The sequence below is a fragment of the Neophocaena asiaeorientalis genome, unplaced genomic scaffold (genome assembly GCF_003031525.2).
Source record: "Neophocaena asiaeorientalis asiaeorientalis breed wild unplaced genomic scaffold, Neophocaena_asiaeorientalis_V1.1 scaffold291, whole genome shotgun sequence".
NCBI lineage: Eukaryota > Metazoa > Chordata > Mammalia > Artiodactyla > Phocoenidae > Neophocaena > Neophocaena asiaeorientalis.
The window spans coordinates 1,849,497-1,862,987 of NW_020172735.1; positions in this window are offsets into that span (position 1 = coordinate 1,849,497).

Genomic DNA, 13,491 nt, shown 5'->3' on the forward strand with positions numbered 1-13,491 from the left:
TATAGTTGAAAACATCCTTAACATGGGAAAGGAAATATCCACCAAAGTCCAGGAAGTGCAGAGAGTTCCAGGCAGGATAAACCCAAGGAGAAACATGCCGAGACACATAGCAATCAAATTGACAAACATTAAAGACAAAGAAAAATTATTAAAAGCAACAAGGGAAAAATAACATACAAGGGAACTCGCATAAGGTTAATAGCTGATTTTTCAGCAGAAACTCTACAAGCCAGAAGGGAATGGCATGATATATTTAAAGTGATGAAAAGGAAGAAGCTACAACCAAGATTACGGCACCCAACAAGGATCTCATTCAGATTCGACAGAGAAATGAAAAGCTTTACAGACAAGCAAAAGCTAAGAGAATTCAGCACCACCAAACCAGCTCTACAACAAATGCTAAAGGAACTTCTCTAAGTGGGAAACACAAGAGAAGAAAAGGGCCTACAAAAACAAACTCAAAACAATTAAGAAAATGGTAATAGGAACATACATATCAATAATTACCTTAAAAGTGAATGGATTAAATGCTCCAACCAAAAGACACAGGCTTGCTGAATGGATACAAAAACAAGACCCGTATATATGCTGCCAACAATAGACCCACTTCAGATCTAGGGACACAAACAGACTGAAAGTGAGGGGATAGGAAAAGATATTCCACGCAAATACAAGTCAAAAAAAGCTGGAGTAGCAATACTCATATCAGATAAAATAGACTTTAAAATAATGTTACAAGACAAAGGAAGGACCCTACATAATGATCAAGGGATCAATCCAAGAAGAAGATATAACAACTGTAAATATCTATGCACCCAAAATAGGAGCACCTCAATACATAAGGCAAATGCCAACAGCCAAAAGAGGAAATAGACAGTAACAAACAAACAAGGAAACAAAATTATCGACAAATAATTCTTGGGGACTTTAACACCTCATCTCAGAATAAAAGCAATATGATCATCCCAATAGATGCAGAAAAAGCTTTTGACAAAATTCAACACACATTTATGATAAAAACTCCAGAAAGTGGGCATAGAGGGAAACTACCTCAACATAATAAAGGCCATATATGACAAACCCACAGCAAATATCATTCTCAATGGTGAAAAACTGAAAGAATTTCTTCTAAAATTTGGAACGAGACAAGGATGTCCACTCTCACCACTATTATTCAACATAGTTTTGGAAGTCCTAGTCATGGCAATCAGAGAAGAAAAAGAAATAAAAGGAACACAAATTGGAAAAGAAGTAAAACTGTCACTGTTTGCAAATGACATGATACTATACATAAAAAACCCTAAAGATGCCACCAGAAAACTACTAGAGCTAATCAGGAATTTGGTAAAGTTGCAGCATACAAAATGAATGCACATAAATCTCTTGCATTCCTATACACTAACAATGAAAGATCAGAAAGAGAAATTAAGGAAACAATCCCATTCACCACTGCAACAAAAAGAATAAAATACTTAGGAATAAACCAACATAATGAGGTAAAAGACCTATACTCAGAAAACTATAAGACACTGATGAAAGAAATCAGAGATGACACAAACAGATGGAGAGATATACCATGTTTTTGGATTGGAAGAATCAGTGTTGTGAAAATGACTATACTCCACAAAGGAATCTACATATTCAATGCAATCCCTGTCAAATTACCAATGGCATTTTTAACATAACTAGAACAAAAAATCTTAAAATTTGTATGGAGGTACAAAAGATCCCATATAGCCAAAGCAATCTTGAGGGAAAAAAGTGGAGCTGGAGGAGTCAGACTCCCTGACTTCAGACTATACTACAAAGCAACAATAATCAAGACAATATCGTACTGGCACAAAAACAGAAATATAGATCAATGGAACAGGATAGAAAGCCCGGAGATAAACTGACATACCTATGGTCAACTAATCTATGACAAAGGAGGCAAGGAGACACAATGGAGAAAAGACAGGCTCTTCAATAAGTGGTGATGGGTAAACTGGACAGCTACATGTAAAAGAATGAAATTAGAACACTCCCTAACACCATACACAAAAATAAACTCCAAATGGATTAAAGACCTAAATGTAAGACTGGACACTATAAAACTTTTAGAGGAAAACACAGGACGAACACTCTTTGACATTAATCACAGCAAGATTTTTTTTGACCCACCTCCTAGAGTAATGGAAATTAAAACAAAAATAAACAAACAGGACCTAAGTAACTGAAAACCTTTTGCACAGCAAAGGAAATGATAATATGAAAAGACAACTCTTGGAATGGGAGAAAATATTTGCAAATGAATCAATGGACAAAGGATTAATCTCCAAAATTTACAAGCAGCTCATGCAGCTCAATATCATAAAAGCAAACAATCCAATCCAAAAATGGGCAGAAGACCTAAATAGACATTTCTCCAAAGAAGATATACAGATGGCCAAGAGATACACAAAAAGATGCTCAACATCACTAAGCATTAGAGAAATGCAAATCAAAACTACAATGAGGTATCACCTCACACCAGTTAGCATGAGCATCATCAGAAAATCTACAAACAACAAATTCTGGAGAGGATGTGGGGAAAAGGGAACCGTCTTGCACTGTTGGTGGGAATATAACTTGATATAGCCACTATGGAGAACAGTATGGAGATTCCTTAAGAAACTAAAAATAGAATTACCATATGACCCAGCAATCCCACTACTTGGTATATACCCAGAGGAAAACATAATTCAAAAAGACACATGCACCCCAATATTCATTGCAGCACTATTTACAATAGCCAGGTCATGGAAGCAATCTAAATGCCCACTGACAGATTAATGGATAAAGAAGATGTGGTACATATATACAATGGAATATTAGTCAGCCATAAAAAGGAATGAAATTGGGTCATTTGTAGAGACATGGATGGATCTAGAGACTGTCATACAGAGTGAAGTTAGTCAGAAAGAGGAAAACAAATATCGTATATTAACACATATATGGGGAATCTAGAAAAAGGGCACAGACAAACCAATTTGCAAGGCAGAAATAATGACACAGATGTAGAGAACAAACATATGGACACCAAGGGGCGAAAGCAGGGGGTGGGGGTTGTGGTGGTAGGATGAATTGGGAGATTGGGATTGACATATATATACTAATATGTATAAAATAGATAACTAATAAGAACCTGCTGTATAAAAATAAATAAACAAACAAACAAATAAAATGAAATTTAGAAAAATAAAAAAAATATCAGAAAGAAAAAAGCCCAGAATACACATTCTTTTCAAGTGCACATGGAACATTCTCTCAAATAGACCACAAACTAGGACAAAAAATAAGCCTCAACAAATTTAAGAGGATAGAAATTATTTCAAGCATCCTTTCTGACCACACTGGCATGAAACTAGAAATCAATCACAGAAAGAGAAAAGAGGGGGAAAAAAACCAAATTACACAGGGACTAAAAAACACGGTACTAAAAAAAACAATGGGTCAACAATAAAATAAAAGAGTAAATTTAAAAATACTTCAAGACAAATGACAATGAAAATACAACCATACAAAATCTATGGGATGCAGCAAAAGCAGTCCTAAGAGGGAGGTTCACAGTGATAGAGGCTTTCCTCAAAAAACAAGAAAAATCTCTAATAAACAATCTAAACTACCACCTGAAAGAATTTAGAAAAAGAACAAATAAAACCTAGAGTCAGCAAATGGAAGGACCTAATAAAGTTCAGAGAGGAAATAAGTAAAATAGAGATTTAAAAAAATGGAAAAAAATCAATAAAACCAAGACCTGGTCTTGAAAGGGTAAAGAAATTGACAAACCATCTAGCCAGGCTCACCAAGAAGAAAACAGGACCCAGATAAATAAAATAAGAAATGAAAGAGGAGAAATAACAACAGGTACTGAAGAAATACAATAAAACCCACAAGAGAACACTATTAACAATTATATGCCAACAAATCGGACAACCATTACTTCATGGACAATTTTCTAGAAACATACAGCCCACCAAAACTGAATCAAGAAGGAAGAGATAATTTGAACAGACCAATCACTAGAAGGGAAATAGAATATGTTAAAAACAAAACAAAACAAAACAAAAACTCCCTGCAAACAAAAGTCTAGGACCAGATGGCTTCACTGAGGAATTCTACCAAGCATACAAAGAAGAAATTATACTGACCCTTCTCATACTCTACCAAAAGATTGAAGAAGAGGGAACACTCCCAAAGTCATTCTATGAAGCCACCATCACCCTGATACCAAAACCTGACAAAGACAATACCAAATAATATAATTACAGGCCAATATCTTTGATTAATACAGATGTAAAATTCCTCAATAAAATATTATCAAACCAAATCCAATGACACATAAAAGGGGTTATACACCATGATCAAGTTGGATTCATCCCAGGGTCACAAGGATGGTTCAACATATGCAAATCAATCAACATAATATACCACATCAACAAAAGAAAAGGCAAAAACCACATGATTATCTCAATAGATGCAGAGAAAGCACTTGATAAAACTCAACATCCATCATGATAAAAACTCTTACTAAAGTGGGTATAAGAGGGAACATATCTCAATATAATAAAAGCTATTTATGACAAACCCACAGCCAACATAATACTCAATGGTGAAAAGTTGAAAGTGTTCCCCCTAAAATCTGGAACAAGACAAGGTTGCCCACTCTCACCACTTCTATTCAACATGGTATTGGAAGTCCCAGCCACAGCAATTGGACAAGAAAAAGAAAGAAAATGTATCCAAATTGGAAGGGAAGCAGTAGAATTGTCATTATATGCAGATGACATGATTTTATATATAGAAAACCCTAAAGAGTCTGCACAAAAACTAATAGAACTGATAAAAAGATTCAGCAAGGTAGCAGGATACAAGATTAACATACAGAAGTCAGTTGCATTTCTTTACACTAACAATGAAATATCAGAAAGAGAATGTAAAAAAGATCCTTTTTAAAATCGCATCAAAAAAATAAAATACATAGGAATAAACCTGACCAAGGAGGTGAAAGACTTATATACTGAGAAGTATAAAACATTGATAAAGGAAATTGAAGATGATTCAAAGAAATGGAAAGATATCCCATGCTTTTGAATTGGAAGAATTAACATTGTTAAAATGACCATGCTACCCAAAGCAATCTACAGACTTAATGTTATCCCTATCAAATTACCCAAAACATTTTTCACAGAACTAGAAAAAGTAATCCTAAAATTTTTATGGAAACATAAAAGACCCAGAATTTTCAAAGCACGGAAAGGACAAACCTGAGGAAAAAGAACAAACCTGGAGGTGTAACCCTCCCAAGACTTCAGACAACACTACAAGCTACAGTAAACAAAGCAATGTGGTATTGGCACAAAAACACACATACGGATCAATGGAACATAATAGGAGCCCAGAAATAAACCTACGGTCAATTGATCTATGACAAAGGAAGCAAGAGTATACAACGGAGAAAAGACAATCTCTTCAGCAAGTGGTGCTGGGAAACCTGGACAGCCACAAATAAATCAATGAAATTAGAACACTCTTTCATACCAGGCACAAAAATAAAGTCAAAATGGCTTAAAGACTTAAATATAAGACATGACACCATAAAACTCCTAGAAGAGAATATAGGCAAAACATTCTCTGACATAAATCATAGCAATGTTTTCTTAGGTCAGTCTCCCAAGGCAATAGAAAAAAAATGAAAATAAACAAATGTGATCAAATCAAACTTTAAAGCTTTTGCACAGCAAAGGAAACAAAACGATAAGACAACCTATGGAATACGAGAAAATATTCGCAAACAATGTGACAAACCAGGGCTTAATTTCAAAAATATACAAACAACTCATACAACTCAATACTACATAAACAAACAAACCAATTTTTAAAAATGGGCATAAGACTCAAATAGACATTTCTCCAAACATACAGGTGGCCAGCCAGCACATGAAAAGATGTTGAACATCACTAATTATTAGAGAAATGTAAAGCAAAATACAATGAGATATCACCTCACTTCTACTGTATAGCACAGGGAACTATATTGAATATCCTGTAATAAACAGTAAAGGAAAAGAATATGAAAAATAATATATATGTATAACTGAATCACTTTGTTGTACAGCAGAAATCACTCCAATCAGAATGGCCATCATTAAAAATCTACAAATAATAAATGCTGGAGAGGGTACGGAGAAAACGGAACTCGCCTACACTGTTGGTGGGAATGTAAATTGCTGCAGCCACTATAGAAGACAGTATGGAGGTTCCTCAAAAAACTAGAGTTGCCATATGATCCAGCAATCCCACTCCTGCGTATATATGCAGAGAAGACCATAGTTCAAAAAGATACATGCACCCTAATATTTATAGCAGCACTATTTACAATATCCAAGACATGGAAGCAACCTAAATGTCCATCAACAGATGAATGGATATATATATATATATGTATATATACATTTATACAAACTACTATACAACAAGGTCCTACTGTATAGCACAGGGAACTATATTCAATATCCTGTAATAAACAGTAAAGGAAAAGACTATGAAAAATAATATATATGTATAACTGAATCACTTTGCTGTACAGCAGAAATTAACACTACACTGTAAATGAATTACACTTTAATAAAAAAAAATGATGACTTAAAAAAAGAAAAAGGGCTGCAGTAGTTCGAAGCTTCAGATATCAGTATATTGCCTTAGTATTTCTGCTTCTGCCGAGTGCCTGTGGGTGATTTCCCACTCATTTGATGTGTAGAATTAGCGAGGTCTGTTTCTGAAATAGGTGTTCCCTTGATGTCTATATGTCCCTTACGAGACTAAACTAGTTATCTTCAACTATTTGCTCTCTTTCAGCCTAGGAGTTTTTTTCCACAACACTTGATGTGCCCATTTTGAACGTTATTCATCTGAAAGACAAATTCTTATGGAAGTACTCATTGGCAGATCAGTCACAAATAAGATAGCCTGAAGTTTACATATAATTCTCTGCTTGGTAACTGTAAACTTTCTCTTCTACTCAAAAAGCACATCTGGTAGTATATTATTACCTGAGTAACATTCTGACTGCTTTAATTATTTTAAAAAATAATTTAAAAATTTCAAAACCTAACTCTTCTGTATGACGTATTGTTGACCCACTTCACAAATGATCTAGTTAAAACAATGTTTTGTGACATTGAGATTAACTATGAGGATGCTGATAACTGTTATTCTATGATGTTTCTAGATCATTAATGAGGTGGATCAAGTAACTTTCCAGGTCTGAGCCAAAGAAACACACATCAAGCAAGTAGATAAGAGATTAGTAATGAATCATGTGGTTCTATGCAGCCTATAAGCAACATGCTAGTGGACTGATAGGTAATGATCATTATTACTTTGGTAGCAAGTCCCAGCTCTTGTCTCAGTTCACTCTCAGTAGAACAAGTAAAATTGCTTTGTATTATTGTCTCCCAGGAATTTCCCCAGTCCCTGTAACAGGGAGAGTCAGTATTATTTGACTGTTTCTCCAGTTAGGTGACAATTTTCAAGTCTCATCTTGCCTTTTCCTTTTTTTCTCTTTTTGAAAATACAAAACTAAATGAAATTTGAATTATAAAGTAGCTACATTTCATAACACCTGAATAATGTGGATTTGATGTTCTTTGGTTTGGAGGAGAACGAAAGAGATAACTTTTTGCTTGAGTTTGGGCAGGAGGAAACAGATCTGAGTAGAGTAACATAGTCAATAATTTTATAAATTGAAGGATGGCATGAGGGCCTTGGGTGTCTGATAAGAGAAAGGGCATCAAAAGCTTGAACAAAGTTTAACTATTACAAAGCTACAATTTCGACCACGGCTACTTGTCTTTCTATTCTTCCTAAATGTCAGGTAGAAAGAGTTGCCTCAGAGGGGCCTCAGGAAACTTAAAGATGACCACACCCTTTTTCTATGGAAGGTTTTCTTGAGGGAAAGAAGGAATTAATGAATTTGTTTTCTCCCTCCTCTGAGCCTGAAGAATGTGAGGCTGTGGGACAAGCTAGGGATTTATGGGGTAACTGTTGTGTCAGGAGCAGCAGCATTTCATCCTCATTGGGATTTGATTATTTGTTAATCCCTAAATCAGGTCCTTCTCCAACAGAATGACCCAAGTGGAGCATACTTTACAGTATGCTTTACTTTACAGAAGACACTGAATGTTTCCACTTTTCTCTACATATATTTATAAGTTTTAAAAATCTGCATTGTTGGGAACAATAAAAGTTTATTAAAAAGTAAAATTTAGAAGAGATTAATTAATACAATATTTGCTCTGTTGTTTTCATCATTGTTATACTGTTGAAGTTGAGATGAACTCAGCTTGCTCAATAATTATTTATTCATTTCACCAGGTCTTTGGCACTTACAGCTCTATGTCTTCTTCTGTCTTTGCAGGGCTGGCTCTGCGTGTTTAGGTCTGAAAAGAAAAAAGGTGTAGTGGATGAATAGAAAAGGAAATAAATATTAAAATAAATTAATAATGTACCTTATACTCTATAATGTGCCATAAAGTTAGGAGTGTGGTTAACTTAACCCTCTCTACTTGAGGTCCACTAAAAAAATTTTTTTAACAGAAGAAAAAGGAAAGATAATCTAAGACTGAGCCCTGAGGCACTTCCTCATCTTCAAGTGAGGAGCTAGCAAAGAATAGCATGAAGGACTAGCCAATTAGATAAGGGAAGAGGGGGACATTCAATACTGCAAAGATCAGGAAAGAGATATTTCCAAATGGAAGGAGTGTCAATTGCATCACTGCTGCTGAAAATATCGGACACTGTCCATTGGATTTGCAACTTGATGGTCATTGGTGAACTTGACAAAGCAGCATCAGTGGAGTGATGTGAACTGAAGGCAGTCTCTAGTAAACTGAAGAGAGAATCAGAGGCGAAGTGTAGATGGTGAGCAAATATGCCCTAGAAATGGAGAGGTAGTTGAAGTGGGATGCAAGTTGAGGCAGTTTTGTTTGGTTTTGCTTTTAAACATGGGAGATAATACAGCAAGTTTACAGTATTAGTTTATGGCAGTGGTCCAATAAAGAGAAATAAACTGATGATGTAGGAAGAAGAGTGGAAAATTAAAGGTGCAATGTCCTTGATGGGGTGTGGAATCCAGCACATTAGTAGATTTTTTTTCTTTATTTTTCTTAGGGAATGGAGAGAGAGTTGCTTAGTTTTATATTTATTTATTTATTTTTGGTTGTTAATTTTAGTGTTTTTCAAAGTTACTGTACATCCACATAGTTTTAAAAATCAAAAAATTCTACAAGATAGCCAACATAAACGGTCATCATCCTCTTTATCTCTCTGCCATTTGTCCCTGCACAGAACCATCACTTCCAACTCCAGGGTATATATATCCGTATCTCTAAATAACATGCAATGTTATGACTTTTTGGTTGTTTTAATTTCTGGTTTTAGGTATTAGATCATGACTTCCTATCATTGAAGATGAGGATTAATGTTTTTCATCACCTTTTCTTTTCTCCCAGCACCTATACTCTTTCCATTTCTCTATCAGTATTGTTACATCAACAGTTTGGTTAGATTGATATTTAACATTTAATTTATTATAACTATGGCCTGTCAAATTTAATAATGATTATGTTTACTTTCCTGAAAAATACAACTATTTTTATTTCTCAATTTAAAAAGGTATCTTTTTCTTTGCTGAATTTTCAAGGACATCATAAATTCAATCTCCAAAATCTCCCCCATTTATCTAAATCTCTTATGAATACATTCAAGGGTTTTAGATATTTTATATTCTTGAAGAAATAGCTCCCGGATGCTCTAATTTGCTTCAATCTGGGATGGTTGCTCTCTGTGTTAAGTGCAAGCTGTCATACCCTCATCTAGGGATTTTAAATATCTATCAGATATGTTGGAGACTCTACTTCTTGAAGCCCATGACTTCCCCTTTCTTGGTTTACTCCCTATTTTTGGTGAAGCCCTTTCTCCAAGGATTTTCTGAAAAAGAGTAAGTGGTAAGTAAGTTTTTTGAGACCTTGTCTATGTGAAAATATTTTTATTCCATCCTCACATTTGATTTGGCTAGATATAGAATATTAAGTTGGAAATGATTTTCCTCCAACAATTTGAAGACATCAGTCAGCTATTCTCTAATTTCCAATGTTGCTGTTGAGAAGTCATGAAGATTCCTAATCCTTCAATCGTGACTTATTTTTCTCTCCAGAAGCTCTTCTCTCTGCTCCCAGTGTTGTTACATTTATTGATGACATGACAGATTCTGGCCTGTGTTCCCCATTGTTCTGGCACTAGTGGACTTTGTTAAACTAATTACACAAGGCAACCATTAGACCTAAGTGGCTCTAATGCTTTTGTGGCCTATATAAGCAAACCAAAACCTAAGCCTGTAAGTGCTTCAAGGTTAAGAAAGTGAAACCTAAGAATAAGCAATCACAAACAGCCAACTGGCTTTAAGCTATAGCTAATCAGATCATTTCCTTTGCTTCTGCACTTTCTCTATGTAACTCTTTGTCCTGGCTTCTACCGGCAGATTGCTCCTAACCACTTCTGGTTTGATGCTGCCCTGTTATAATCGAGTTTTTCTCAAACAAAAATTTTAACCTGCCTCCACTTCTATTTTAACAGCTTTACTCTGAAAACTCATTTCTGCTCGTTCTAAAATATTTTCTTGAATTTGTTTAATAGTTTCTTCCTCTTTGTTTTCCAACATTATTCAGATGTTGGACATACTGAACTGTTCCTCTAATTAACTTCTCTCTCACATTTTCCTTCTCTTTGAATATTTGCTCTACTTTCTGTAGACTTTTACAGCCATATATTCCAACCTTTCTACTAAATTTTTTCTAAGAAATACCCTAGTAATCTCCCAGGTTGGGAGGTATCTTAAATTAGAATCTTCAGAGTTTTTATTTATTATACATTATTATATATAGTCCTCTATTATTATTATAGGATAATGAGAATATTTTAACTGATAAGCATAGAAACTTACTATAAATTTTGTCAACAAGGTGTTTAGATTTAGAACAAAGGAAAGAGAAAACCACTGCATTGTTCATTTGGCCTTCATGGCAGGACATCAAGTTCCATAACTTGAACAGAAAGCAAAGTCAAAGAGAAACTCAAACAAACCATGCAAATATCAACAAGAATAAAGCAGGTCAATATTGTCATCAGACAAAGTTCAAGGTAAAAAAAGAAAAAAAAGAATTAAAAAACCATGCACACAAATCTCTAAGCAAAATAAAAACGTATTTTGCATAGATAAAAGCTTGCATCCTAAAATGAAGATGTATAGTGTCAACTATTAATTTAAAGGCACTTACATTACATTTTCATTATTAAGTAACAAAAATAAATTAACTAAGTCAATGTTTCCCAAATTTCAGTCATTTGTATAGCACCTTCACAATATACTTAAAGTTTTGTTTCATCTTATGTACATTTTATTTATATAAAATGTAACATTATACTGCTGCTGGAGAGGGGAAATCAGGTTCATTGATAAATAGAAGGGGAAAATACAAATAAATTCTAAATTGTAGCTGAATTCTTCACCTGTGGATGAACTTTAGCCAAAGGCTTTCCCTCTGTTTTTACAAAAGATATTAGCAAGTGTTGGAGAAGTGTAAAATAAACATTTGCACGTACACCTAAAAGACTCTTTTTACAAAATAGAGATCGAAAATGGGATAATGGCCAATGTTACTTAATGTTGCATTCCTGGGCCATGTACAGGTGGCAATATTGGTTTATATCACACCCTTGCAGAAACTCTGAACTAGACTTAAGTCAGGAAGTTGTGGTGAAAAAAAGGAAATACAAAATAAACCAAAAGAAAATAGGAAGAAATTAATAATCAAAAAAGCACTTTCAAACTAACAAGGAAAAAAGGAGTTGACATATATTGAGCCATTATTTGATCTCTAGAAAACACAAATTGTCATGGGAAATGTGAAATGAAGTGGGCCCCTTCCCTGACAAACTCCTTGAAATGACTACCTTTTCTCTACTTTGAGAAGTAGGCTCACCAGAAGTCACAGGAAATTAATAAGGTGAGAAAGATGGGTCCAAGAGGGCTAGAGCAACTAGTTGCAACTTTTTAAAAATTAATTTTATAAGTTCTATAAAGCCAGTGTGCAATATCCCCAGAAATTAAGAGGAACAGCAAACAAGGTAGAGCTGGTTCATTGGGCTTAGTGACACAGTGTGCCAGCCCAGTAAAAGGCAACCAAATACCCCTGGGATAAATTGTAAACAGGGTTAAAGTGAGCAGGGAGCTACACATATGACTCCTTATATAAAGAATAAATGTAAATTGGTCTTGCTCTTCCTGAAGTAGGCAGAGACTTTGAATGGAAATGAAAATGAAGAATAAATGTAAAGTACTCCTCTCTTAGTAACATAGTACAACTATAACCACATTAGCAACCTTAAGTCTAGCCTGAATTTAAACCTAAGCAAGTCCCTTGAGTGTGGCAGTCAAAATCAGCTGAAATTCTGAAAATGGGACATAATGCTATGAATGTTGAACAAAAGATTTAATTTATAATCTAAGTTTTATACCATTTAATATTTCTGTTGCAGAAAGCTAAGAAAGAATACTGAAGAAAAGAACAAGAGCTAAAAAATATAGGAAGAGAAGGTTGCTAAAGTCTTCTGGGAAAGTTCTTTCTTATTTTTTGGGGACTGTTTCTGGAGAGACCCTCTTTCACTGAAAGTTATTACATGCAGATTCAAGGTTTGGAATTGCTGTAGCCATCTTGTCAAAATCTGAAGATGAAGCCTACACAAAGAAAAGGGCAGAATGAAGATAAGATAAGAGAGATAAAACTACAACAGTGAGATCATCTAGTCTGGAAACTGTTCTATCTGTGGATTTGTAACCAAGCAGGACCCTATGTGACCTTCCTGGGACAGAAGCGCTACCAATGTTCTCCACCTGCCTCTTGTTTTAGAAAAGCTCTAGTGTCCCAGGTTCCCCTGAGTTGCAAAAGTCTGGCTCAAGAATTAATGATTGAAAGAATGTGAACATGTAGTAACAAAAAATAGTAGTTGAGCTAGGAGAACTGGTGACAATTTGAACAATAAATCAGGCATATAGCAGAATCTTTAGTTCTTCTCTGAAGGGTATAGATAGCAGTATCTGATGCACATTCCTGAGTTGTTTTACAGATACTAAAACCACCACCAGATGGAAGAAGCTAATGGCATGATGACCATGAGCATGTAGTTCCAAGACATGCTGGAGCCTGAGGATTGATAATGTTAATCCCTGTGACACTACCCTGTTACCTCACCATCAGTCAATCAGGGAATTGTGCATGAGCTGATCATGCACAATTCTCTGTGACTCCTCTCCCTCAGCTCCCCTTTAAAACCCCTTCCCTGAAACCCATCAGGGAGTTTGGGGGGTTTGAGCATTAGCTGCCCATACTCTTTGCTTGCTTGGTGCCTGCAATA